The sequence below is a fragment of the Ambystoma mexicanum genome, chromosome 12, assembly GCF_040938575.1.
Source record: "Ambystoma mexicanum isolate Mex_15411 chromosome 12, UKY_AmexF1_1, whole genome shotgun sequence".
NCBI classification, from domain to species: Eukaryota; Metazoa; Chordata; class Amphibia; order Caudata; family Ambystomatidae; genus Ambystoma; species Ambystoma mexicanum.
Genome location: NC_090936.1, coordinates 1239986194 through 1240012795, shown reverse-complemented (window position 1 = coordinate 1240012795; position 26602 = coordinate 1239986194). Strand labels below are relative to the sequence as shown.

Sequence of the window (26602 nt, the reverse complement as noted above, 5' to 3'; positions counted from 1 at the left end):
GTGTGCTGCATCTGACGGGTGTGCTGAATCTTATGGGCGTGCTGCATCTTACTGGCATGCTGCATTTGACGGGTGTGATGCATCTTACAGGCGTGCTGCATCTTACGGGTGTGCTGCATCTCACGGGCATGCTGCATCTGATGGGTGTGCTGCATCTTACGGGCGTGCTGCATCTTACGGGTGTGCTGCATCTTACGGGTGTGCTGCATCTTACGGGCGTGCTGCATCTTATGGGTGTGCTGCATCTTACGGGTGTGCTGCATCTAACGGGTGTGCTGCATCTTACGGGCGTGCTGCATCTGACGGGTGTGCTGCATCTTACGGGCGTGCTGCATCTTACGGGCGTGCTGCATCTGACGGGTGTGCTGCATCTTACGGGCGTGCTGCATCTTACGGGTGTGCTGCATCTTACGGGTGTGCTGCATCTTACGGGCGTGCTGCATCTTATGGGTGTGCTGCATCTTACGGGTGTGCTGCATCTAGCGGGTGAGCTGCATCTAACGGGTGTGCTGCATCTTACGGGTGTGCTGCATCTTACGGGCGTGCTGCATCTTATGGGTGTGCTGCATCTTACGGTGTGCTGCATCTTACGGGTGTGCTGCATCTTACGGGTGTGCTGCATCTTATGGGTGTGCTGCATCTTACGGGCGTGCTGCATCTTACGGGTGTGCTGCATCTTACGGGTGTGCTGCATCTTACTGGCGTGCTGCATTTGACGGGTGTGATGCATCTTACAGGCGTGCTGCATCTTACGGGTGTGCTGCATCTTACGGGCGTGCTGCATCTGACGGGTGTGCTGCATCTTACGGGCGTGCTGCATCTGATGGGTGTGCTGCATCTTACGGGCGTGCTGCATCTTACGGGCATGCTGCATCTGATGGGTGTGCTGCATCATACGGGCGTGCTGCATCTTACGGGTGTGCTGCATCTTATGGGTGTGCTGCATCTTACGGGCATGCTGCATCTTATGGGTGTGCTGCATCTAACGGGTGTGCTGCATCTTACGGGTGTGCTGCATCTTATGGGCGTGCTGCATCTTATGGGTGTGCTGCATCTTACGGGTGTGCTGCATCTTACGGGTGTGCTGCATCTTACGGGCGTGCTGCATCTGACGGGTGTGCTGCATCTTACGGGCATGCTGCATCTTACGGGCGTGCTGCATCTTACGGGCGTGCTGCATCTGACGGGTGTGCTGCATCTTACGGGCATGCTGCATCTTACGGGCGTGCTGCATCTGACGGGTGTGCTGCATCTTACGGACGTGCTGCATCTTACGGGTGTGCTGCATCTTACGGGCGTGCTGCATCTGATGGGTGTGCTGCATCTTACGGGCGTGCTGCATCTTACGGGCATGCTGCATCTGATGGGTGTGCTGCATCATACGGGCGTGCTGCATCTTACGGGTGTGCTGCATCTTATGGGTGTGCTGCATCTTACGGGCATGCTGCATCTTATGGGTGTGCTGCATCTAACGGGTGTGCTGCATCTAACGGGTGTGCTGCATCTTACGGGTGTGCTGCATCTTATGGGCGTGCTGCATCTTATGGGTGTGCTGCATCTTACGGGTGTGCTGCATCTTACGGGTGTGCTGCATCTTACGGGCGTGCTGCATCTGACGGGTGTGCTGCATCTTACGGGCATGCTGCATCTTACGGGCGTGCTGCATCTTACGGGCGTGCTGCATCTGACGGGTGTGCTGCATCTTACGGGCATGCTGCATCTTACGGGCGTGCTGCATCTGGCGGGTGTGCTGCATCTTACGGGCGTGCTGCATCTGGCGGGTGTGCTGCATCTTACGGACGTGCTGCATCTTACAGGTGTGCTGCATCTTACGGGTGTGCTGCATCTTACGGGCGTGCTCCATCTTATGGGTATGCTGCATCTTACGGGTGTGCTGCATCTAACGGGTGTGCTGCATCTAACGGGTGTGCTGCATCTTACGGGTATGCTGCATCTTATGGGCGTGCTGCATCTTACGGGTGTGCTGCATCTGACGGGCGTGCTGCATCTTATGGGTGTGCTGCATCTTACGGGTGTGCTGCATTTTACGTGTGTGCTGCATCTGATGGGTGTGCTGCATCTTACAGGCATGCTACATCTGACTGGTGTGCTGCATCTGACGGGTGTGCTGCATCTTACGGGCGTGCTGCATCTGACAGGCGTGCTGCATCTTATGGGCATGCTGCATCTTACAGGCGTGCTGCATCTTACGGGTGTGCTGCATCTGATGGGTGTGCTGCATCTTACGGGCGTGCTGCATCTTACGGGTGTGCTGCATCTTACGGGTGTGCTGCATCTGATGGGTGTGCTGCATCTTACGGGCGTGCTGCATCTTACGGGTGTGCTGCATCTGACGGGTGCGCTGAATCTTATGGGCGTGCTTCATCTTACAGGCGTGCTGCATCTTACGGGCATGCTGCATCTTACAGGCGTGCTGCATTTTGCGGGTGTGCTGCATCTGATGAGCGTGCTGCATCTGACGGGCGTGCTGCATCTGACGGTCGTGCTGCATCTTACGGGTGTGCTGCATCTGATGGGCGTGCTGCATCTTATGGGCGTGCTGCATCTTACGGGTGTGCTGCATTTTACGGGTGTGCTGCATCTGACGGGTGTGCTGCATTTTACAGGCGTGCTGCATCTTACGGGTGTGCTGCATCTGACGGGCGTGCTGCATTTTACGGGCATGCTGCATCTTACGGGTGTGCTGCATCTTACGGGTGTGCTGAATCTGACGGGTGTGCTGCATCTTACAGGCATGCTGCATCTGACGGGTGTGCTGCATCTGACGGGTGTGCTGCATCTGACGGGCGTGCTGCATTTTACGGGCATGCTGCATCTGACAGGCGTGCTGCATCTGACGGGCGTGCTGCATCTTACGGGCATGCTGCATCTTACGGGTGTGCTGCATCTGACGGGTGTGCTGAATCTTATGGGCGTGCTGCATCTTACTGGCATGCTGCATTTGACGGGTGTGATGCATCTTACAGGCGTGCTGCATCTTACGGGTGTGCTGCATCTTACGGGCGTGCTGCATCTGACGGGTGTGCTGCATCTTACGGGCGTGCTGCATCTTACGGGTGTGCTGCATCTTACGGGTGTGCTGCATCTTACGGGTGTGCTGCATCTAACGGGTGTGCTGCATCTTACGGGCGTGCTGCATCTGACGGGTGTGCTGCATCTTATGGGCGTGCTGCATCTTACGGGCATGCTGCATCTGACGGGTGTGCTGCATCTTACGGGCGTGCTGCATCTTACGGGTGTGCTGCATCTTACGGGTGTGCTGCATCTTATGGGTGTGCTGCATCTTAAGGGTGTGCTGCATCTAGCGGGTGAGCTGCATCTAATGGGTGTGCTGCATCTTACGGGTGTGCTGCATCTTACGGGCGTGCTGCATCTTATGGGTGTGCTGCATCTTACGGGTGTGCTGCATCTTACGGGTGTGCTGCATCTTATGGGTGTGCTGCATCTTATGGGCGTGCTGCATCTTATGGGTGTGCTGCATCTTACGGGTGTGCTGCATCTTACCGGTGTGCTGCATCTTACGGGTGTGCTGCATCTTACTGGCATGCTGCATTTGACGGGTGTGATGCATCTTACAGGCGTGCTGCATCTTATGGGTGTGCTGCATCTTACGGGTGTGCTGCATCTTACGGGTGTGCTGCATCTTACGGGGGTGCTGCATTTTACGGGTGTGCTGCATCTAACGGGTGTGCTGCATCTGACGGGTGTGCTGCATCTTACGGGCGTGCTGCATCTTACGGGCATGCTGCATCTTACGGGTGTGCTGCATCTGACGGGTGTGCTGAATCTTATGGGCGTGCTGCATCTTACTGGCATGCTGCATCTTACGGGCGTGCTGCATCTGACGGGTGTGCTGCATCTTACGGGCGTGCTGCATCTTACGGGCGTGCTGCATCTTACGGGCGTGCTGCATCTTACGGGCGTGCTGCATCTGACGGGTGTGCTGCATCTTACGGGCGTGCTGCATCTTACGGGTGTGCTGCATCTTACGGGCGTGCTGCATCTTATGGGTGTGCTGCATCTTATGGGTGTGCTGCATCTTACGGGTGTGCTGCATCTTACGGGGGTGCTGCATCTTACAGGTGTGCTGCATCTAACGGGTGTGCTGCATCTGACGGGTGTGCTGCATCTTACGGGCGTGCTGCATCTTACGGGCATGCTGCATCTTACAGGTGTGCTGCATCTGACGGGTGTGCTGAATCTTATGGGTGTGCTGCATCTTACTGGCATGCTGCATTTGACGGGTGTGATGCATCTTTCAGGCGTGCTGCATCTTACGGGTGTGCTGCATCTTACGGGTGTGCTGCATCTTACTGGCATGCTGCATTTGACGGGTGTGATGCATCTTACAGGCGTGCTGCATCTTACGGGTGTGCTGCATCTTACGGGCGTGCTGCATCTGACGGGCGTGCTGCATCTGACGGGTGTGCTGCATCTTATGGGCGTGCTGCATCTTACTGGCGTGCTGCATCTTATGGGTGTGCTGCATCTGACGGGTGTGCTGCATTTTACGGGCGTGCTGCATCTGACGGGTGTGCTGCATCTTACGGGCGTGCTGCATCGTACAGGTGTGCTACATCTTACAGGTGTGCTGCATCTGACGGGTGTGCTGCATCTTACGGGCGTGCTGCATCTGACGGGCGTGCTGTATCTTATGGGCGTGCTGCATCTTACGGGCGTGCTGCATTTTACGGGCATGCTGCATCTTGAGGGTGTGCTGCATCTGATGGGTGTGCTGCATCTTGCGGGCATGCTATATATGACGGGCATGCTGCATTTTACGGGCGTGTTGCATCTTACGGGCGTGCTGCATCTTATGGGCGTGCTGCATCTTACGGGCGTGCTGCATTTTACGGGCATGCTGCATCTTACGGGTGTGCTGCATCTGACGGGCGTGCTGCATCTTACGGGCGTGCTGCATCTTACGGGTGTGCTGCATTTTACGGGTGTGCTGCATCTGACGGGTGTGCTGCATCTTACAGGCATGCTACATCTGACTGGTGTGCTGCATCTGACGGGTGTGCTGCATCTTACGGGCGTGCTGCATCTGACAGGCGTGCTGCATCTTACGGGCATGCTGCATCTTACAGGCATGCTGCATCTTACGGGTGTGCTGCATCTGATGGGTGTGCTGCATCTTACGGGCGTGCTGCATCTTACGGGCGTGCTGCATCTTATGGGTGTGCTGCATCTGACGGGTGCACTGAATCTTATGGGCGTGCTTCATCTTACAGGCGTGCTGCATCTTACGGGCATGCTGCATCTTACAGGCGTGCTGCATTTTACGGGTGTGCTGCATCTGTTGAGCGTGCTGCATCTGACGGGTGTGCTGCATCTGACGGGCGTGCTGCATCTTACCGGCGTGCTGCATCTGATGGGCGTGCTGCATCTTATGGGCGTGCTGCATCTTATGGGTGTGCTGCATTTTACGGGTGTGCTGCATCTGATGGGTGTGCTGCATCTGACGGGTGTGCTGCATCTTACAGGCATGCTGCATCTGACGGGTGTGCTGCATCTGACGGGTGTGCTGCATCTGACGGGCGTGCTGCATTTTACAGGCAATGCTGCATCTGACAGGCGTGCTGCATCTTACGGGCGTGCTGCATCTTACAGGCGTGCTGCATCTTACGGGTGTGCTGCATCTGACGGGTGTGCTGCATCTTACGGGCGTGCTGCATCTTACGGCATGCTGCATTTTACGGGTGTGCTGCATCTGACGGGTGTGCTGAATCTTATGGGCGTGCTGCATCTTACTGGCATGCTGCATTTGACGGGTGTGATGCATCTTACAGGCGTGCTGCATCTTACGGGTGTGCTGCATCTCACGGGCGTGCTGCATCTGATGGGTGTGCTGCATCTTACGGGCGTGCTGCATCTTACGGGTGTGCTGCATCTTACGGGCGTGCTGCATCTGACGGGTGTCCTGCATCTTACGGGCGTGCTGCATCTTACGGGCGTGCTGCATCTGACGGGTGTGCTGCATCTTACGGGCGTGCTGCATCTTACGGGTGTGCTGCATCTTACGGGTGTGCTGCATCTTACGGGCGTGCTGCATCTTATGGGTGTGCTGCATCTTACGGGTGTGCTGCATCTAGCGGGTGAGCTGCATCTAACGGGTGTGCTGCATCTTACGGGTGTGCTGCATCTTACGGGCGTGCTGCATCTTATGGGTGTGCTGCATCTTACGGGTGTGCTGCATCTTACGGGTGTGCTGCATCTTACGGGTGTGCTGCATCTTATGGGTGTGCTGCATCTTACGGGCGTGCTGCATCTTATGGGTGTGCTGCATCTTACGGGTGTGCTGCATCTTACGGGTGTGCTGCATCTTACGGGTGTGCTGCATCTTACTGGCATGCTGCATTTGACGGGTGTGATGCATCTTACAGGCGTGCTGCATCTTACGGGTGTGCTGCATCTTACGGGCGTGCTGCATCTGACGGGTGTGCTGCATCTTACGGGCGTGCTGCATCTGACGGGTGTGCTGCATCTTACGGGCGTGCTGCATCTTACGGGCGTGCTGCATCTGATGGGTGTGCTGCATCTTACGGGCGTGCTGCATCTTACGGGTGTGCTGCATCTTATGGGTGTGCTGCATCTTACGGGCATGCTGCATCTTATGGGTGTGCTGCATCTAACGGGTGTGCTGCATCTAACGGGTGTGCTGCATCTTACGGGTGTGCTGCATCTTATGGGCGTGCTGCATCTTATGGGTGTGCTGCATCTTACGGGTGTGCTGCATCTTACGGGTGTGCTGCATCTTATGGATGTGCTGCATCTTACGGGCGTGCTGCATCTTATGGGTGTGCTGCATCTTACGGGTGTGCTGCATCTTACGGGTGTGCTGCATCTTATGGGGGTGCTGCATCTTACGGGTGTGCTGCATCTGACGGGTGTGCTGCATCTGACGGGTGTGCTGCATCTTACGGGCGTGCTGCATCTTACGGGCATGCTGCATCTTACGGGTGTGCTGCATCTGACGGGTGTGCTGAATCTTATGGGCGTGCTGCATCTTACTGGCATGCTGCATTTGACGGGTGTGATGCATCTTACAGGCGTGCTGCATCTTACGGGTGTGCTGCATCTTACGGGCGTGCTGCATCTGACGGGTGTGCTGCATCTTACGGGCATGCTGCATCTTACGGGCGTGCTGCATCTGGCGGGTGTGCTGCATCTTACGGGCGTGCTGCATCTTACGGGTGTGCTGCATCTGACAGGCGTGCTGCATCTTATGGGCGTGCTGCATCTGACAGGCGTGCTGCACCTTATGGGCGTGCTGCATCTTACGGGTGTGCTGCATCTGATGGGTGTGCTGCATCTTACGGGCGTGCTGCATCTTACGGGCGTGCTGCATCTTATGGGTGTGCTGCATCTGATGGGTGTGCTGCATCTTACGGGTGTGCTGCATCTTACGGGCGTGCTGCATCTTACGGGTGTGCTGCATCTGACGGGTGCGCTGAATCTTATGGGCGTGCTTCATCTTACAGGCTTGCTGCATCTTACGGGCATGCTGCATCTTACAGGCGTGCTGCATTTTGCGGGTGTGCTGCATCTGATGAGCGTGCTGCATCTGACGGGCGTGCTGCATCTGACGGGCGTGCTGCATCTTACGGGTGTGCTGCATCTTATGGGCGTGCTGCATCTTACGGGTGTGCTGCATTTTACGGGTGTGCTGCATCTGACGGGTGTGCTGCATTTTACAGGCGTGCTGCATCTTACGGGTGTGCTCCATCTGACGGGCGTGCTGCATTTTACGGGCATGCTGCATCTTACGGGTGTGCTGCATCTTACGGGTGTTCTGAATCTGACGGGTGTGCTGCATCTTACAGGCATGCTGCATCTGACGGGTGTGCTGCATCTGACGGGTGTGCTGCATCTGACGGGCGTGCTGCATTTTACGGGCATGCTGCATCTGACAGGCGTGCTGCATCTGACGGGCGTGCTGCATCTTACGGGCATGCTGCATCTTACGGGTGTGCTGCATCTGACGGGTGTGCTGAATCTTATGGGCGTGCTGCATCTTACTGGCATGCTGCATTTGACGGGTGTGATGCATCTTACAGGCGTGCTGCATCTTACGGGTGTGCTGCATCTTACGGGCGTGCTGCATCTGACGGGTGTGCTGCATCTTACGGGCGTGCTGCATCTTACGGGTGTGCTGCATCTTACGGGTGTGCTGCATCTCACGGGTGTGCTGCATCTTACGGGTGTGCTGCATCTTACGGGCGTGCTGCATCTTATGGGTGTGCTGCATCTTACGGGTGTGCTGCATCTTACGGGTGTGCTGCATCTTACGGGTGTGCTGCATCTAACGGGCGTGCTGCATCTTACGGGCGTGCTGCATCTGACGGGTGTGCTGCATCTGACGGGTGTGCTGCATCTTACGGGCGTGCTGCATCTTACGGGTGTGCTGCATCTTACGGGTGTGCTGCATCTTACGGATGTGCTGCATCTTACGGGCGTGCTGCATCTTATGGGTGTGCTGCATCTTACGGGTGTGCTGCATCTTACGGGTGTGCTGCATCTTACGGGTGTGCTGCATCTTACGGGTGTGCTGCATCTTACTGGCATGCTGCATTTGACGGGTGTGATGCATCTTACAGGCGTGCTGCATCTTATGGGTGTGCTGCATCTTACGGGTGTGCTGCATCTTACGGGTGTGCTGCATCTTACGGGGGTGCTGCATTTTACGGGTGTGCTGCATCTAACGGGTGTGCTGCATCTGACGGGTGTGCTGCATCTTACGGGCGTGCTGCATCTTACGGGCATGCTGCATCTTACGGGTGTGCTGCATCTGACGGGTGTGCTGAATCTTATGGGCGTGCTGCATCTTACTGGCATGCTGCATCTTACGGGCGTGCTGCATCTGACGGGTGTGCTGCATCTTACGGGCGTGCTGCATCTTACGGGCGTGCTGCATCTTACGGGCGTGCTGCATCTTACGGGCGTGCTGCATCTGACGGGTGTGCTGCATCTTACGGGCGTGCTGCATCTTATGGGTGTGCTGCATCTAAAGGGTGTGCTGCATCTAACGGGTGTGCTGCATCTTACGGGTGTGCTGCATCTTATGGGCCTGCTGCATCTTATGGGTGTGCTGCATCTTACGGGTGTGCTGCATCTTACGGGTGTGCTGCATCTTATGGGTGTGCTGCATCTTACGGGCGTGCTGCATCTTATGGGTGTGCTGCATCTTACGGGTGTGCTGCATCTTACGGGTGTGCTGCATCTAACGGGTGTGCTGCATCTGACGGGTGTGCTGCATCTTACGGGCGTGTTGCGTCTTACGGGCATGCTGCATCTTACGGGTGTGCTGCATCTGACGGGTGTGCTGAATCTTATGGGCGTGCTGCATCTTACTGGCATGCTGCATTTGACGGGTGTGATGCATCTTACAGGCGTGCTGCATCTTACGGGTGTGCTGCATCTTACGGGCGTGCTGCATCTGACGGGTGTGCTGCATCTTACGGGCGTGCTGCATCTTACGGGCGTGCTGCATCTTACAGGTGTGCTGCATCTTACGGGCGTGCTGCATCTTATGGGCGTGCTGCATCTTACGGGTGTGCTGCATCTTACGGGTGTGCTGCATCTTACGGGTGTGCTGCATCTAACGGGTGTGCTGCATCTTACGGGCGTGCTGCATCTTACGGGCATGCTGCATCTTACGGGTGTGCTGCATCTGACAGGTTTGCTGAATCTTATGGGCGTGCTGCATCTTACTGGCATGCTGCATTTGACGGGTGTGATGCATCTTACAGGCGTGCTGCATCTTACGGGTGTGCTGCATCTTACGGGCGTGCTGCATCTGACGGGTGTGCTGCATCTTACGGGCGTGCTGCATCTTACGGGTGTGCTGCATCTTACAGGCGTGCTGCATCTTACGGGTGTGCTGCATCTGACGGGCGTGCTGCATTTTACGGGCATGCTGCATCTTACGGGTGTGCTGCATCTTACGGATGTGCTGAATCTGACGGGTGTGCTGCATCTTACAGGCATGCTGCATCTGACGGGTGTGCTGCATCTGACGGGTGTGCTGCATCTGACGGGCGTGCTGCATTTTACGGGCATGCTGCATCTGACAGGCGTGCTGCATCTTACGGGCGTGCTGCATCTTACGGGCGTGCTGCATCTTACGGGCGTGCTGCATCTTACGGGTGTGCTGCATCTTACGGGCGTGCGGCATCTTACGGGCGTGCTGCATCTTACGGGCGTGCTGCATCTTACGGGTGTGCCATATCCCGCGGATGCAGACTGTGAGGATGACGCAGATGCAGAGGAGATCCAGCAGAGGAGGGTTCACCGACACACAATCAGATGAAAACACAGCCATGCGACAGGCACTGATACGTGATTACTTCTCGAGGTGTGTATAGTGGCACAGACCCCCGAAAGAATAGTGTTAGCAGACCATCATTTAAAGACGTTTCTATTTGGAGCCAAGACAAGGAAACTGAGCCTCATAAATTATGAAGAGAAATGTTGGGCAAAAAAACACTGATTGGGGAAATCTCTGTTCATAAGAAAAAAATCATAAATGTTTTCACTTGTTTTCTAAATTGATTCCAACAACATAATTTGCAAAGCATTACACAGTGTAAAGCATATTCTCATGGTTGTGCCCGAAGAAGACCCTGAGGTCTTTCTCTGCATTATATCCCTTTGACAATGGTTCTGCCCACAGAAAATTATGTGTTTCCCTCCCTGGAAAGACACTCCGGCTTTGCCACTGCAAGATACATGTTCATTACTCTTGGCCCCAAAGAACATCATGAGACCTGTCATGGCAATACAGTCCCAACACTGGCCTGCCTTTCATGATGGTGTTGCCTATAGAAAGTGATCTGCCTCATCAATATATGCCTGTATTGCCGATGTAAAACACATCTTAATGGCAGCGTGTCTCAACCATGTATGCCAGTGCAAACCTGTAAAACACATTCTCCTTCTGCATGTGCCCACAGAAAATCATGAAGACTATATTAAAAAAATGTCCATACTGCTTGGGTCCGACAAAATGTATTAGGTTGGACTGAAAATATATACTGTATGCAAGCAATGGCTTTCCTGTTGTGCTGACAGAAAATTATATAATTCCTGTCTCGACAATATATGCCTGCACTGCTACTGTAAAATACTTTTGTGGGCAGATGTTGCTCAAAGAATATCAGTATCTGCCAGTGCTGCCCCCTTTACCAGTGGTAAAGCCCACAAGAAAATTAGATGAGGCCTCTATCAACTATGGGGCTGAGCATTTTGGGCTAAAATAAATGTGTCACAATTGTTCACTGCATTTTATTACTACAAATAAGTAGCTGTAGAAAGTGATCAGATATATAGGAGGCATGGGTGGGGAGGGAAGTGAGGGGCTGCCGGAGGCTCTCCTCCCGCATTTTTACTGTAAAACACATTTTCATAATACTAGTTCCCACAGACATAATGCCTGTGTTATGAACAATATATGCCAGGGTTGCCATTTTCAAATCACATTCTCTCCTGCTGCTGTGCCCAAAAACTACCCAGAGCTCTGTCTCAAGAGTATATGCGACCCCTTTTCCTTCATTGATGCTGATTGTGCCCAAAGGATATCATGAGGCCTGCATCAGTAATGTATGCCAATGCTGCCCTCCCTGCCATGCTGCCAGTGCCCAAAGGATATCATGAGGCCTGCATCAGTAATGTATGCCAATGCTGCCCTCCCTGCCATGCTGCCAGTGCCCAAAGGATATCCTGAGGCCGGCATCAGTAGTGTATGCCAATGCTGCCCTCCCTGCCATGCTGCCAGTGCCCAAAGGATATCCTGAGGCCGGCATCAGTAGTGTATGCCAATGCTGCCCTCCCTGCCATGCTGCCAGTGCCCAAAGGATATTAAGAGCCCTAAAGTTACAGTGAATTCCAGAGCTTTCATGTTGGTTGTGCTGAGACCTGTCCAAGGAATATATGTCAGTGCTGATCTTCTGTCGTGCTGGTTGTGACCTCTTGCACCTCATGCACACACACCTGAAATCAAACACACACTGGGCCTCATTACACGGTAGATGGTAAGGGTTTACCGGTACCAGTAAGGGCACCGGTACCGGTAAACCCTTACCACCTTACTACGAGGTCCCTTTGCGGGACCCGACCCTAGTTGGGACCCGCAAAGGTACCTTGGTGCTAATTACGGTACCACAATTTGCGGTACCGTAATTAGCTCCTTCCCCATTCCCATTGAGCCCTATGGGGCAAAAATTGGAATGGAGAAGGGCCATGGAGAAAGGGGGAATGGGGTGCTAATTCCCCTTTTCTCCATGGTGGTACCGGTATGGTACCGGCGGCAACCATGGTGCTAATAGCAGCATGGTTCACCGCATTCCGTGTAATGAGGCCCACTGTCAGACACAAACATGTTTACCAAGATATTTATTTTTTTACATGTGCCTTTTTCTTTCCAGTCCTTTACATCAGTCTTGGCCTCCTATTGGCTGGAGATCCATAACACCACCTAGTGGGCACAGAGGCACTGCAAGCCCTCATGTATGGTGGCATCAGGGCGTTGGTCTCTTCAGGCTCTGGTTGGTACTGCCACTCAGAACGCTCCTCATCACTTTTACTGAGGGGCACAGTGGCTGCCTCTCCATTACTTGCTGGCACTGCATGTGCCACCGCTGGTTGATGCAGCTTTCGTCAATCTTTTGCATACCCGCTACAAGAACATTGGCCTTAATGGCGGGGCGGTAAAAAACAGCAGTCATCTGGTGGTAACTTCATTGCCGCTGTCTTACTGCACTGGTGTACTACAGGTTTAGTGGTGAGGTAGAGGATTTTCCTCCACCAAAAGTCTGGAGGAGAATTTGCTGCCTTACCGCCAAAAAATGGGCAAAATTGGCAGAATTACTGTCGGCGAAAATACTGCCGAAATCTCCATGGAGTCCTATTGATTCCAAAAAATGGGGATTTACACCACCTACCACCACTTGTAATTCAGTGGTAAATCTGCTGGACCAAGTGGCGGTAATGATATTTCCATTTGGCGGTATTCTGGCGAATTTACTGTCGAAATACTGCCAAATTTGTAATGCACCCAGTCTGTTTTCTTCAGACAGTCAAAGCACATAAGTATGTTTCAGCTACTCCAGGAGTCATGCAGGATTTCACAGTGCACTGTGCTTGTGTTGCCAGCACTTAGCCCTGTTTTACTGTAATCCTTTTTGAGTGTGCCCTCTGATTCCAGCGAGTCGCAGCTAAGCCCTCAGCAAACCTTGTAGACGTATTTACTCATCCTGGCTTTCCTGGAGGCAGAGTGCGGTACAGTCGATGGCACTCCATCTGCAGGTGGAGCCTGGACCCGGGCGTGGAGTGGAAAAGTGTAGTGCACCATTAATAAAACAGACCAAATCCAGTAGCCAAGAACACAGAGACTTAGTGATTCAGAAAAAGGAAATCTTTAATAACATGTGCCAGACTAGCAGAACATGTCTGCTATGTGCAGCGCTGGAACTCTTTGGCATGGATACACGCTAAGCAAGCGGGCCAGTTCATCAAGTATATATTTCAGTTCAAATCTATGGGTGACATTTTAAAGTAAATACTAATATATAAGGCATGCGACAGTCAACTCTTTAAACTAATTTGGATAATACAAAGTTTGTTTGGAAAATGACTTCAGAAGAAGGCGGAACGTGATGATGGATATATGTTAAGCAAACATTATCAGAGACAGATATGCAAATTACCCGCATAGTGACGAGAACTGCAGGGGATCGATCACCCAGTGACAGTGCTCAAGTCCCAAAAATTAAAGTGGGGGGACTCATCAGCAAACGCAATGGGTTGTGACATCACCAGAAATTAGCATATCAAGGTGAAAAATACACATTTCATTAAATTGCCTTTGCATAACCACCCAAATTGAACTGGACGAATGGCATTTGCCTTTCATAAAATCAACACACGCACAAAACCAAGACAGGATATTGGGGGTCATTCCGAGTATGGTGGTAGCCATGGAGCAATTAGCTCCATGGCTGCCTCCCATACCGGTACCGACTCCGGTGTTGTTCAATGGGGACTTACTGGTCCATTCCGACCCTGGAGGGACCGGTAAGTCCACATTGAACAAACCATTCCCCATTCCCATTTGAGCCCCCATAGGGCTCAATGGGAATGGGGAGGGCGCAAATAACGTGCTCGCAAATGGCAAGCCCGTTATTTGCACCCTGGTCCCTTAGCGGGACCCGTAAAGGACGTGTGGTCCGACCACACGTCCCTTACGATTCCCGCTAAGCGACCTCGGAATCGGGCGGTAATGGTTTACCGGCACCGGTCTCCTTACCGGTGCCCGGTATCCCCTACCGACCACCTCGGAATGGCCGCAATTGTCTTCTATAGTGTTTTTGAAAACATTAAAAGGTGTCCATGTTTTAAACTCCAAGAACCAATACAAATGTTTTCCCTGGAACTTGCAGTACCGGGATGGGATATTTCACCTTTGGTTGTTTGTTATTTTCCATCACGTTATATAGTGCAGTGGTGAAGTGTTTGGTCTGCAAACCTGAAGGCTGTGGTTCGATCCCTGCGGTTGACCTGTAGTCATAAATTCTTAGCGGACATTAAATGTTTCTCATTTTAACTGGGGGAACTGAGTCCACACTCTGAAAGAAGTGGATGGACTCCGTCCACCTGCATGTACCCTCCACTTGAGCCCTGCCCAGTGACAGGTTCGAGGTGGACACTAGAGATGGACTAGAAACCAAAGCGGTTCTGGGACGCAAGTTTGATTTCCTCTTCCCTTCCCCCTGGTGCTTTTTCCCCTTCCTTCTCCCCTGCACTTGTGCGATCTCAATGTCACTGGGCCTAGTAAGATGGTTGTCTTGTCCTCCCTTGTTCCCCTTCCTTTCCTTGTCACACCTTGAAACACTTGTCTATAGGTGCGCTATAAATAAAATATCACATCATATCCGTGATCCTTCCCAGTTTTGTTCCCCTCCTGTGTATCTTCCATTTCTTTTATTTTCAATACTTTAATTTGCTGGCCAGCATTTTGTTCTAGGTTAAACAGGAGGCTAGTGATTGGCCGGCAGTGTGCAAGGTCTTTCGGGTCAAGGGCGGGGTTTTAAAATCCCTGGTTTTAGGAAATCTTGAATTTACCCTTGCAGAGGGAGGCGTTGACTATCCTAAAAAAAGGAGTAAGGCTGGGACCTTCACTTTCTTTAATAATGGTGGCCAGGAGGATGTTGTCAGTATAAGAGGTGAGTTTTAAGAATGCGGGAGCGGTGAGGGTTGGTGCAGGGTTGAATGGCCCATGGGTGACACAGCGAGTGGGTGTCAATCTTGTTTATAAATAACATATTGATAGCCTCACACTTCCCCTGGGATTCTGGTGCCTTTGGTTCTGGTGCGGGGACTGTCCGAGGCTGCCATAATGGTGGTGTTGGTGTAATAAGTAGCCTTGGCTTCAGACCTTCTCATTCACCAATACGCACATAGGCCCTGGAGGGATGGAAAGCTCACCTGCACGTGGGCCTTGCACCAGCATTACTCAAGAATTCAAATGGACTGGAGCGAGCTGTTGAGTTCACCAGGGGTGGACACTTCTGGTAACTCCTTTGAGAGTGGGGAAGTTGGAGAAACTGTGACCCAGTGCCTTTACTCTAAGGTTTTTGAAAGAGCGACTTCCACTACCACAGGACATTTAGCATGACCCAAGGGGGTGTGGGAGGGTGATAAGGGGGAATGAGAGGCCTGTATGGTCTGTCCAGCCAAGCGCGATGATATTTGCACAGTTTAGGAGAAGGATAAGATGAGGTCTTGGGTATTACCCCTAATGAATGTGGGGAATTGCACATATTGGGTTGTATCAAACAATTCTGCTAGGGACAGCAACATGTCTCTTGTGTCTTTGGCTGCTTGGGTTCCAAGGAGGTGTAGAGGAGCAGGTGGACACGTCATCCTTAGCTCCCGCCCCCTCACCTCCATCATACTGGAGCAGCAGGAGAAGAGCCCTCTGTGGGTCACCAGGTATAATCCCAATACTGCATCGAGGATACGAGAGACGATATGCACTCAGACAACTGTATCGAATGTTCCCCCGCTTTGAAAGGGTGGAAGGATGTCTGCACACATCATCGGACACCGAAGAGCTATATGTGATATTGGACGAGGGCACAGTGACGTCATGAGGGAAAGAAACAAAAAAGTACTGAAACAACATGCAAATACTTAAAGAATTAAGATGTAACTGAAGCAATAAGGGAAACATGTAATTTAAGATGAAGAAAACATTTGCGCCAAAGGAATAAGTGAGGAGAGATGAAGTGAATGTATATACACAGAACACAAGGTAGTTGAGACGTAGAAGCTTTTTGCAGAAAAAAACATAACGTGGCTAAGGCAGCCATTAGAAAAAGATGGACGTCGGACACCTGTAGAAACCAATCAAGCTCCCTCAGAGACATACCAGGGCTGCACGGTCGGAAGGCACTGGAAAAACAGTTTAGTATGAGGAACGCAGAGGAGTGTATTGACCTGGGATCAATGATCCCACATCAAGGAATAAATGCAAGGCACAAGGGGAGTCAAAGAGGATAAGCCATGTACGTAATGCATATTCCTCTTAGATTAAGCAAAGAAGACAATATCAGCAAGAGTCAAGTATTGGACAATCAAGGGTGCAAAAAGCTTATGCAAGGTGGAGTGATCAAGTCTCCAGAGGCAAAGGGAGTAATTACACCCAGCACAATTAAATCAAACAGCAGTAAATAAAAGGTCGAAATGGACAAAATCGTGGTCTCCTCAGATGTGATTCAGAAGTCAAAAACAAGGGCTATTCATTAAGCTCAAGAAGATGATAATGGCGTACCAACACTCCCTTGAACGTTCCAGACAGAGAACAGGCTTCAAAGTCAACTATAAAGAGGAAGCCTTGGTTTAGGGCCTGATCGATCAGTGACGATGAAGTAATTGGGCAAGTGGGGAGTAGTCAGACGTTGCTCTCTGCACCAGAGTTTCATTTTGCTTACGTGCTGCTAACGAGCCACAAGTCCAAGGTTGGGAGAGAATGCCAACCAATCAGAGGGTCTAAGCAGCAACATGCTATGAGTGTTGCAAAAACCAACCTGCTGCTATTATTCTGCTATAAACTGCATTATACGTATTCAGAGGTGGTTCAAGGCGTGCCCACTAGATAAGGGTCATCCAGTGATATTACTTATACCTATATGAAATATAGGTGCATATGTTCCCTTAACCAATCTCTCCCTTCAATAGGTTTTACAGTTTGTCACGTCGGATGATGTACATTATGATATTTATGATATGATATTTTATTTATATCGCTCTCGTACACAAGTGTTTAAGAGCACAAAAATAGAGGTATAAAACCTTTGTGTAATTAAAATTGAAGTGTGAGTGTGCAGAATATAGTTTGTTGTTCACCCGATTGCCCTACCTTATTCGAACTGACAATAAGGTAGTACTTTGCCATATTCTCTGAGTGCTGTTATTTGGGTCTGAGATCATTTTCCATCCAGCACCTGAGACGCTTCAAGGTGCTAGAGCACAGAGGTTGCTCTCTCCAAGAAAGATGTTGGTCGTGTGAGTGACTGAGCTGTAGATGTCTGTGAGGTGGTCTGTAGATGAGGTAGAAAGTGGGTGAGTCCTTGTGTGGAAGAGGTAATGGGCAAATGATGGTGCCCATTGAATCTAGCAATGATTGAATGTGTACCGTAGAAGGCCAGTCCATTCTGTGGATGACTGTCACTCATGCCCATGTTCTCCCAGACTGGTCAATACGTTGGATGCTGTATCCAGGCCTGACAAGAACGTCAAAGACATGGGAGGAGGTTGGGATGAGATAGGTCTCACTAATGAAGAAAGCAATAGGTTTAAGTGGGGTGACCAAACCCGAAATGCCATCTGCCCGTGGGGTGGCTGAATGGGCGCTAATCAGCATTAAAGAGCATTCAAACCATGAAGGGGAGTGTGAGCGGTGACAAGGTTGAGTGGAGAAGGTTGTTTGGGTTAAGCGTTCAGTGTAGTCGAGTGTGTTTGCCATGCATTCTCATAAGGGCGTGGGGATGTGCAACGTATGTGCGAGAAACAGGGTTATGTTTTACTAGTAGCGACGTGCAGACGCTCCTACCCTTGGCCCTGCCAGGACCTTTCAGGCACAAATGGGTGGAATCCTGTTTTTCATAATCTTTACTGGGGGCTTCTGCAAATGCAAATGCTTAGTAGAGAAGGAAGCCTGAGGTGGTCGTCAGTGGCTGGCGGGCAGAAGGCGGGAGGACCAAGGTCTGGTGACTGCATTTACTGCTGGAGATGGTTTAGCTTATACTGCTGGTGTCCTTTAAGTGAAAACAGAGGCGGGCATGGTCATCGGTAGATGGTAGGCGTAAAGGGAGAGGTTACATGACCTGCTCTCACCACAGCTGCTGCTAAAGCCTGGATCGGCTTACACTGCTAGTGTCCCTTAATTGACGCTCGAGGTTGGCGCTGTTATCAGTGGATGGAAGTCTGTCGCTGAAGTAGTCTCTGCTTTGCTGAGCATTCCGCCTTGTCCTTTGCCTCAGTGTGTGTCCTGCTCCTGTACTGGCTTATCACCTTTTCTCAAGCCCAACCTTGGCAGCTATTGTTACCTCCCACTTCTTTACTCCTTCCCCTTGTGCTGTGTCTCTGCACTCTGGGCCCCCTGCTTATTTGACCTTGCCTCTTCCGCCTCCAGTTCCTTGTCCTACTACTCTGTTCCTCAGTCTCTGCCCCTTCCCCCATTCTTCTCTTTTCCCACTTTCTCAGTTTTAGATGTGTAGATTCAGCCTCTGATTCTCTCTGGTTTGTTCCCTTTGGTTGTAGCCCTGGTTGTGCCCTCTGTCCCAGTTGCTCTCTTGTTTGTTCCTTTTGCCTTTGGTTGTAGCCCTGGTTGTGCCCTCTGTCCCAGTTTCTATCTTGTTTTTTTCCTTTTGCCTTTGGTTGTAGCCCTGGTTGTGCCCTCTGTCCCTGTTTCTATCTTGTCTGTTCCTTTTGCCTTTGGTTGTAGCCCTGGTTGTGCCCTCTGTCCCTGTTTCTATCTTGTCTGTTCCTTTTCCCTTTGGTTGTAGTCCTGGATTTGTCCTCTGTCCCTGTTTCTACCTTGTTTGTTCCTTTTGCCTTTGGTTGTAGTCCTGGATGTGCCCTCTGTGCCTTTTGTTTTTCACTGGTTCTATTGTTTTCTTGTTTGCAGTCCAGTCTCTTGCTACAGTTTCCTAGTTCTAACCCCTGGGTATAGGTTCCCTATTTCCTTACTTCCCTTGCCCCTGTTCTGCATTCTTGATGCAGTGAATCTTACGTCTCTCTCGTGTCTGCCTTCTATTCCTCTCGGGCTCTTAGGATCTATTTTGTGTCCTTTCGTGACCTCGCCTGTGCACTTTTTGACAGAGATTGCCTAGTATGCTCAAGCAGGAAGTCGCTGCCATTACCTTTGTCTTGGCTGCACTGTATTTGGTATTACATTAAATATAAGCGTTGTGACAGGGATCTGACCCTGGCAAGAGGGAATGGCAACTCCTCTCTGCCTGGGGTGGGGGGACTACCAGGGTGTTTAGCAGAGCCAGTCCTGACCAAGGGGCCGGGTCTGGGAGAGCCCCAGTCTCTGTCACTTCTACCTGTGCCTGCTTGAGCAAACCAAATTCAATCTTTTCTTGCTGCAAGCTGGCACTGGAGATGCTCTGTGCTATTACGTCGAGCTACCACCAAGCTATTAATCAGGCCAAATGCAATTTTTTACTCTTCAAATTAAGAATTCCATTAATCAGCATAAATGAATGTTTAAGATTGTTGGCTCACTGTCTACTAAGGCGTCCCCTCCCAAATGTTCTGTGATTCGCTTGCTGATTTTTTATTAACAAAATAGGCGATATTTGTGAGCATATTGCGGTTGTTCGTAGTCAAACCGCTGAAGCTACAGCTTCTCCACCCACTCCAGCACCCCTGCAGTCTTTTGTGTCTCTGACTGTCTCTGCATCCTGTCGGGACTCTTTTCCATCTTTCTCGGCTGCTGACATCTCGTCGGCTGTGGAGAGAATGAAATCTGCCTCACCTATTGATGCCATCTCTCTTAAAATAGTGAAAGAAACTGCCCTTTAGGGTTTCTAATGTGACGGCTGCTATTAATCACTCCTGCTCTACAGGTATGATCCCTTCAGAGTTTAAACATTCCTTGGTTATTCCTCTGCTCCAAAAACCCTCTCTCAGCCCCTTGATTCCTGCTAATTTTCAACCTACCTCGCTTCTTCCTTTTTTATGAAGTTGCTAGAATCTCTGGCTGCCCCCTTGCTTGGGAGGTTCTGTGAAGACACGCTTCTGTTTGATGCCTTTCAGTCAGGGTTTAGACCTGGTCGGGGTACCGACACTGTTGTGGTCTCTGTGCTGAATGATCTGCGACTGATTTCTGACCAGGGTGTAGTGGCAGCATTGATTCTGTTAGATCTGTCGGCTGCTTTTGACACAGTCACCCACTGCATCCTGATCAGTCGTCTTTCTGCTGCTGGGATCTCTGGCTCGGTTCTCTCCTGGTTTCACGCCTTCCTTTCCAATCGCTCTCAGTCACTATCCGTTCAGACTTTCTTCTCTGCTCTCTTTTCCTTGGTTTGCGGGGTTCCTCAGGGCTGTGCCCTCTCGCCCACCCTCTTCAATATTTACATCCAGCCTCTTGTTGCTCTCACCCGCTCCCATGGCTTCAGATGCTACTCTTATGCTGACAATACCCGTATCATAGTTCAGCTGGATCTTCTCTACCCATCCCATGCCACTCAGCTGAGGGACTGCTTGCAGGCCGTGGGGAGCTGATGAGCAACAACTGGCTCAAATTGAATGGGGGCAAATCAGAGGCTTTGCTCATGGTGTCTGCCTCCGCGACCTCCCTCTGGACTCCCTCTTTGTGGCCTTTGTCTATTGGTTCTATCCATGTCCCTGCTACGATTGTTAAAAACCTCAGTGTCACATTTTCTGCCTCCCTCGCCATGTCTTCCCAGATTAACTCAGTGTGCCAGGCAGGCCATTTCCAGCTAACGATTCTGAGAAAAGTGTTCCAGTTTATTCCGTCATCTTCGTGCCCATGGTTGCAGCTTTAGTTCTTAGTCGTATTGCAACTCCCTCTACTTGGCGCAACCTGCTTATCTGAAACAACGCTAGCAAATCCTACAGAATTCTGTTGCCCGCCTAGCCATCAGCGCCCCTTTCAGGGATCAAATCTCCCCTATTCTGCATGCTTTTCATGTCCATTTCAAAGCTCTGTGGGCCTCATTACACGGTAGGCGGTAAACCATGGTGCTATTAGCACCATGGTTGCCGCCGGTACCATACCGGTACCACCATGGAGGAAAGGGGAATTACCAACCCATTCCAAGGTTGGCGGAGCAGTAATTCCCCCTTTCTCCATGGCCCTTCCCCATTCCCATTTTTGCCCCATAGTTCATAATGGGAATGGGGAAAGAGCTCATTACGGTACCGCAAATTCCAGTACCGTAATTAGCACCAAGGTCCCTTTGCGGGTCCCAACTTTAACGGCTGGTCTACACCAGCCGTTAAGGTCGGGTCCCGCAAAGGGACCTCGTAGTAAGGCGCTATGGGTTAACGGTCACCCGTTCCCTTACCAGTGACCGTTAACCCATACCGCCTTCCGTGTAATGAGGCCCTGTGTCTTGTACACAGGGCCTTTCATGCTGTGGGGTCTGCGTGCCTACAGCATAAGTTCCGGCCTTATGTTCCTGGCCGCTCTCCACGCTCTGGGGACAGGTTTCCCATTTCTGTGCCTAGATTGCGGTTTGTCTGATTTGGTGGCCGTTCATTTTCTTTAAGGGCTGCCAAGTAGTGGTATGCTCTGCCCACTTCACTTTGGTCCATGGTAGCCCACCTGCAAATTAGACATACTTTAAAAACTCTGCTCTTTTGATTTCCCGTGTCCAGCCTTCTGTGCCACCACAGTCTTGTAGCGCCAGGTTGCCTTTTTGGTGTTAGTTGCGCTGTACCTCGGTACGAAATGGATAACATGACAACATAACATAACATGAACTGTGGCACCGTTCCTACTGTCAACAGGACCACATATCAAACTGGCACTTCAGAGGATCCGTTCATTTGGCACACAAACTTTGAAATTGACTATATTCTGAGCGGGACTCCATTTCAAAATGCTGGTGGACACACACACATATGAAAAGGGCATACGCTTTAAGCCCATTTTATGTGTTTGCTTCCCTGTAACCCAACTCCTGGGATGGAAGAAGACAGCGATTGTACTGGGGAATAAGACCAAGGACAGGCACAGTGCAGTGGTAAAAAGGGGCAAAGGAAACTAGACAGTGTGGGTTGTTTGGGTGAGGTCAAGGGAGGAGAGGGACCAAAAGACCGAACAGAGGATGGACAGTGCAGCAGAGTGTGGCAGAGCATTACTGAAAGGGTTTGCTAGGTGAGGATTTGCTTGGTGAGAGGAAGTAGTGTTTGGGTGCCAGACTGTGTGCAAGCAGAGTGAGTTAGATTATAAGAGGGAGAGAAGAAGGGAGGGCGACCGGGAGAGTAAAGGGATGTTTACTGTAGGAGAAAGTGTGGGTGGAGTGTAGAGTGTTAGTAGTAAAGCGGAAAAGAAGGGTTGAAAGAGGAGAGTAGCAGAGTGGAGAGTAGTAGAGCAGGGAGGGCGGGTTAGTGCCAGAGAGCAAAAGGAGACATTGGAGGGACAGAGAAAGGCAAGAGAGAGGTGGGGGTAATAGAAGTGGGAGGGTGAGAGTGAGAGTGTAGGAGACAGGGAAAGGAGGGATAGAACACTAGGGTGCGGAGTACAAGAGCGGGCAAGGAAAGGACTAAGTGAGGCAGAGGTGAGTGGAAGGCACCTCTTCTTGATAAGATTCTTACTGTGGGACCCAGGGTAGGATCTGCCTAAATTGACCCAGAGGAAGTGAGATAGGGAAGGCCTTTGTCTTTATGTCCTGACGTCCAGTCAGTCAGGTAAATAGACAGTAGGGCTCACGGATCTCTAGTGACCATCTCAGGGTATAGTGCTAGGGAGGGAATCGCCCAGGGGAGATGAGTGAGAAAGAGGGATGGCCAATAGTGAGACCCACCTCAATCCGTGTGATAAAAACCCTTGAACTGTCTGCAACAGTTGGCTTGTTCCGTAGGCCATCTGTGACAGTGTTGAAGTCACATTGCAGAGAACACCCTCGTCATCCCACCAGAGCTGTTAAGGGCCACTGAGAGGATTTGTGGGTGGTCCCAAGAATCGAGGCACAGTGGTTGAAGTCAGGAATGTGAGCCCTGGAGGTACTGCAAAGGGAACCCCAATGACAGGCGTGGCTCAACAGAGAGCTCTAGATCAAATGCGTTCAGGAGGCCCTCCTCCCACGAACCACTATGAGATGTAACGGGCCTACAGCAGAGAGGGGTCCCCCAAAATAAAGCATTAAGGGGACAGCATATGGCAAAATCTCACAACATACCAAAATATTTAGGGGTCCCAGAACCACTCCTTAGGAGAAGACGCCTCCCCTTTCCCAAGCAGGACATCCATGAGTTACAGTTACATTATTTGCACAAAAAACAGGGGTCCCTCAAACCGGAACCCGATGGGAAAGAACCTTGCAATGTCAATCCCACTCCTTCGTGAGAGCCTGTAGGAGTAACTGGCACAGAGGCACTGAACTTCCCACTTCTGCATGAGTGCCTGTAAAAGGAACCGGCACAGAGGCGCTGAACTTCCCACTGCTGGGCGAGTGCCTCTACGAGTAACCGGCACAGAGGCACTGACCTTCCCTTCCTTATTCCATGGTCTATACCAGTGACAGACTGCCACTACCGCGTGAGTGCCTGTAGGAGTACCCTGCACAGAGGTGCTTAACTTCCCACTTCTGCATGAGTGCCTGTAAGAGGAACCGGCACAGAGGCGCTGAACTTCCCACTGCTGGGCGAGTGCCTCTATGAGTAACCGGCACAGAGGCACTGAGATTCCCTTCCTTATTCCATGGTCTATACCAGTGACAGACTGCCACTAACGCGTGAGTGCCTGTAGGAATACCCTGCACAGAGCCGCTGAACTTCCCACTTCTGCATGAGTGCCTGTAGGAGTAACTGGCACAGATGTACTGAGCTTCCCTTCCTTATTCCATGGTATATACTAGTGACAGGCTCCCACTGCTACGTGAGTGCCTGTAAGAGTAAGTGGCAGAGAGGCACTGAGCTTCCCACTGCTGGGTGAGTGCCTCTATGAGTAACCGGCATAGAGGCACCGAGCTTCCTACTGTTGGGTGAGTGCCTGTAAAAGTAACCTGCACAGAGGCACTGAGCTTCCTACTGCTGGGTGAGAACCTGTAACAGAAACTGGTACAGAGGCACTGAGCTTCTCACTGCTTCCTGTGTGCCTGTAAGAGTAACCTGCGCAGAGGCACTGAGCTTCCCACTGCTGGGTGAGTGCCTGTAAGAGTAAGTGGCAGAGAGGCACTGAGCTTCCCACTGCTGGGTGAGTGCCTGTAAGAGTAAGTGGCAGAGAGGCACTGAGCTTCCCACTGCTGGGTGAGTGCCTCTACAAGTAACCGGCATAGAGGCACTGAGCTTCCTACTGCTGGGTGAGAACCTGTATCAGAAACTGGTACAGAGGCACTGAGCTTCTCACTGCTTCCTGAGTGCCTGTAAGAGTAACCTGTGCAGAGGCACTGAGCTTCCCAATGCTGGGTGAGTGCCTGTAAGAGTAAGTGGCAGAGAGGCACTGAGCTTCCCACTGCTGGGTGAGTGCCTCTACGAGTAACCGGCATAGAGGCACTGAGCTTCCTACTGTTGGGTGAGTGCATGTAAAAGTAACCTGCACAGAGGCACTGAGTTTTCCTTCCTTATTCCATGGTCTATACCAGTGACAGACTGCCACTACTGCGTGAGTCCCTGTAGGAGTACCCTGCACAGAGGCACTGAGCTTCTCACTGCTAGGTGAGTGTCTGTAAGGGTAATTGGCACAGAGGCACTGAGCTTCCCTTCCTTATTCCATGGTCTAAACCAGTGACAGGCTCCCACTGCTGTGTGAGTGCCTGTAAGAGTAACCTGCACAGAGTCACTCAGCTTCCCACTGCTGGGTGAGTACTTCTATGAGTAGCCGGCACAGAGGCACTGAGCTTCCTACTGTTGAGTGAGTGCCTGTAAAAGTAACCAGCTCAGAGGCACTGAGCTTCCATTCCTTTTTACATGGTCTATACCAGTGACTGACTGCCACTACCCCGTGAGTGCCTGTAGGAGTACCCTGCACAGAGGCGCTGAACTTCCCACTGCTGCGTGAGAGCCTGTAAGAATAGCCGGCACAGAGGCACTGAGCTTCTCTTCCTTATTCCATGGTCTATATCAGTGACAGGCCCCACTGCTGCGTGAATGCCTGTAGGAGTAACCCGCACAGAGGCACTAAGCTTTCTACTGCTGGGTGAGAGTCTGTAAGAGTAACCGGCACAGAGGCACTGTGTTTCCCTTTCTTATTCCATGGTCTGTACCAGTGACAGTCTCCCATTAGGAATAACCTGCGCAGAGGCACTGAGCTTCCCACTGCTGGGTGAGTGCCTGTAAGAGTAAGTGGCAGAGAGGCACTGAGCTTCCCACTGCTGGGTGAGTGCCTGTAAGAGTAAGTGGCAGAGAGGCACTGAGCTTCCCACTGCTGGGTGAGTGCCTCTATGAGTAACCGGCATAGAGGCACTGAGCTTCCTACTGTTGGGTGAGTGCCTGTAAAAGTAACCTGCACAGAGGCACTGAGCTTCCTACTGCTGGGTGAGAACCTGTACCAGAAACTGGTACAGAGGCACTGAGCTTCTCACTGCTTCCTGTGTGCCTGTAAGAGTAACCTGTGCAGAGGCACTGAGCTTCCCACTGCTGGGTGAGTGCCTGTAAGAGTAAGTGGCAGAGAGGCACTGAGCTTCCCACTGCTGGGTGAGTGCCTGTTAGAGTAAGTGGCAGAGAGGCACTGAGCTTCCCACTGCTGGGTGAGTGCCTCTACAAGTAACCGGCATAGAGGCACTGAGCTTCCTACTGCTGGGTGAGAACCTGTATCAGAAACTGGTACAGAGGCACTGAGCTTCTCACTGCTTCCTGAGTGCCTGTAAGACTGTGCAGAGGCACTGAGCTTCCCAATGCTGGGTGAGTGCCTGTAAGAGTAAGTGGCAGAGACGCACTGAGCTTCCCACTGCTGGGTGAGTGCCTGTAAGAGTAAGTGGCAGAGAGGCACTGAGCTTCCCACTGCTGGGTGAGTGCCTCTACGAGTAACCGGCATAGAGGCACTGAGGTTCCTACTGTTGGGTGAGTGCATGTAAAAGTAACCTGCACAGAGGCACTGAGTTTCCCTTCCTTATTCCATGGTCTATACCAGTGACAGACTGCCACTACTGCGTGAGTCCCTGTAGGAGTACCCTGCACAGAGGCACTGAGCTTCTCACTGCTAGGTGAGTGTCTGTAAGGGTAATTGGCACAGAGGCACTGAGCTTCCCTTCCTTATTCCATGGTCTAAACCAGTGACAGGCTCCCACTGCTGTGTGAGTGCCTGTAAGAGTAACCTGCACAGAGTCACTCAGCTTCCCACTGCTGGGTGAGTACTTCTATGAGTAGCCGGCACAGAGGCACT

General features: G+C 51.6%; 1 protein-coding gene across 1 annotated transcript in view; it reads right to left on the bottom strand.

Annotated features, from left to right (window-relative positions):
* LOC138513127 (uncharacterized) overlaps nucleotides 1-26602 on the bottom strand; it is a 1268315-nt gene that overhangs the window by 998126 nt on the left and 243587 nt on the right. The window lies entirely within an intron of this gene.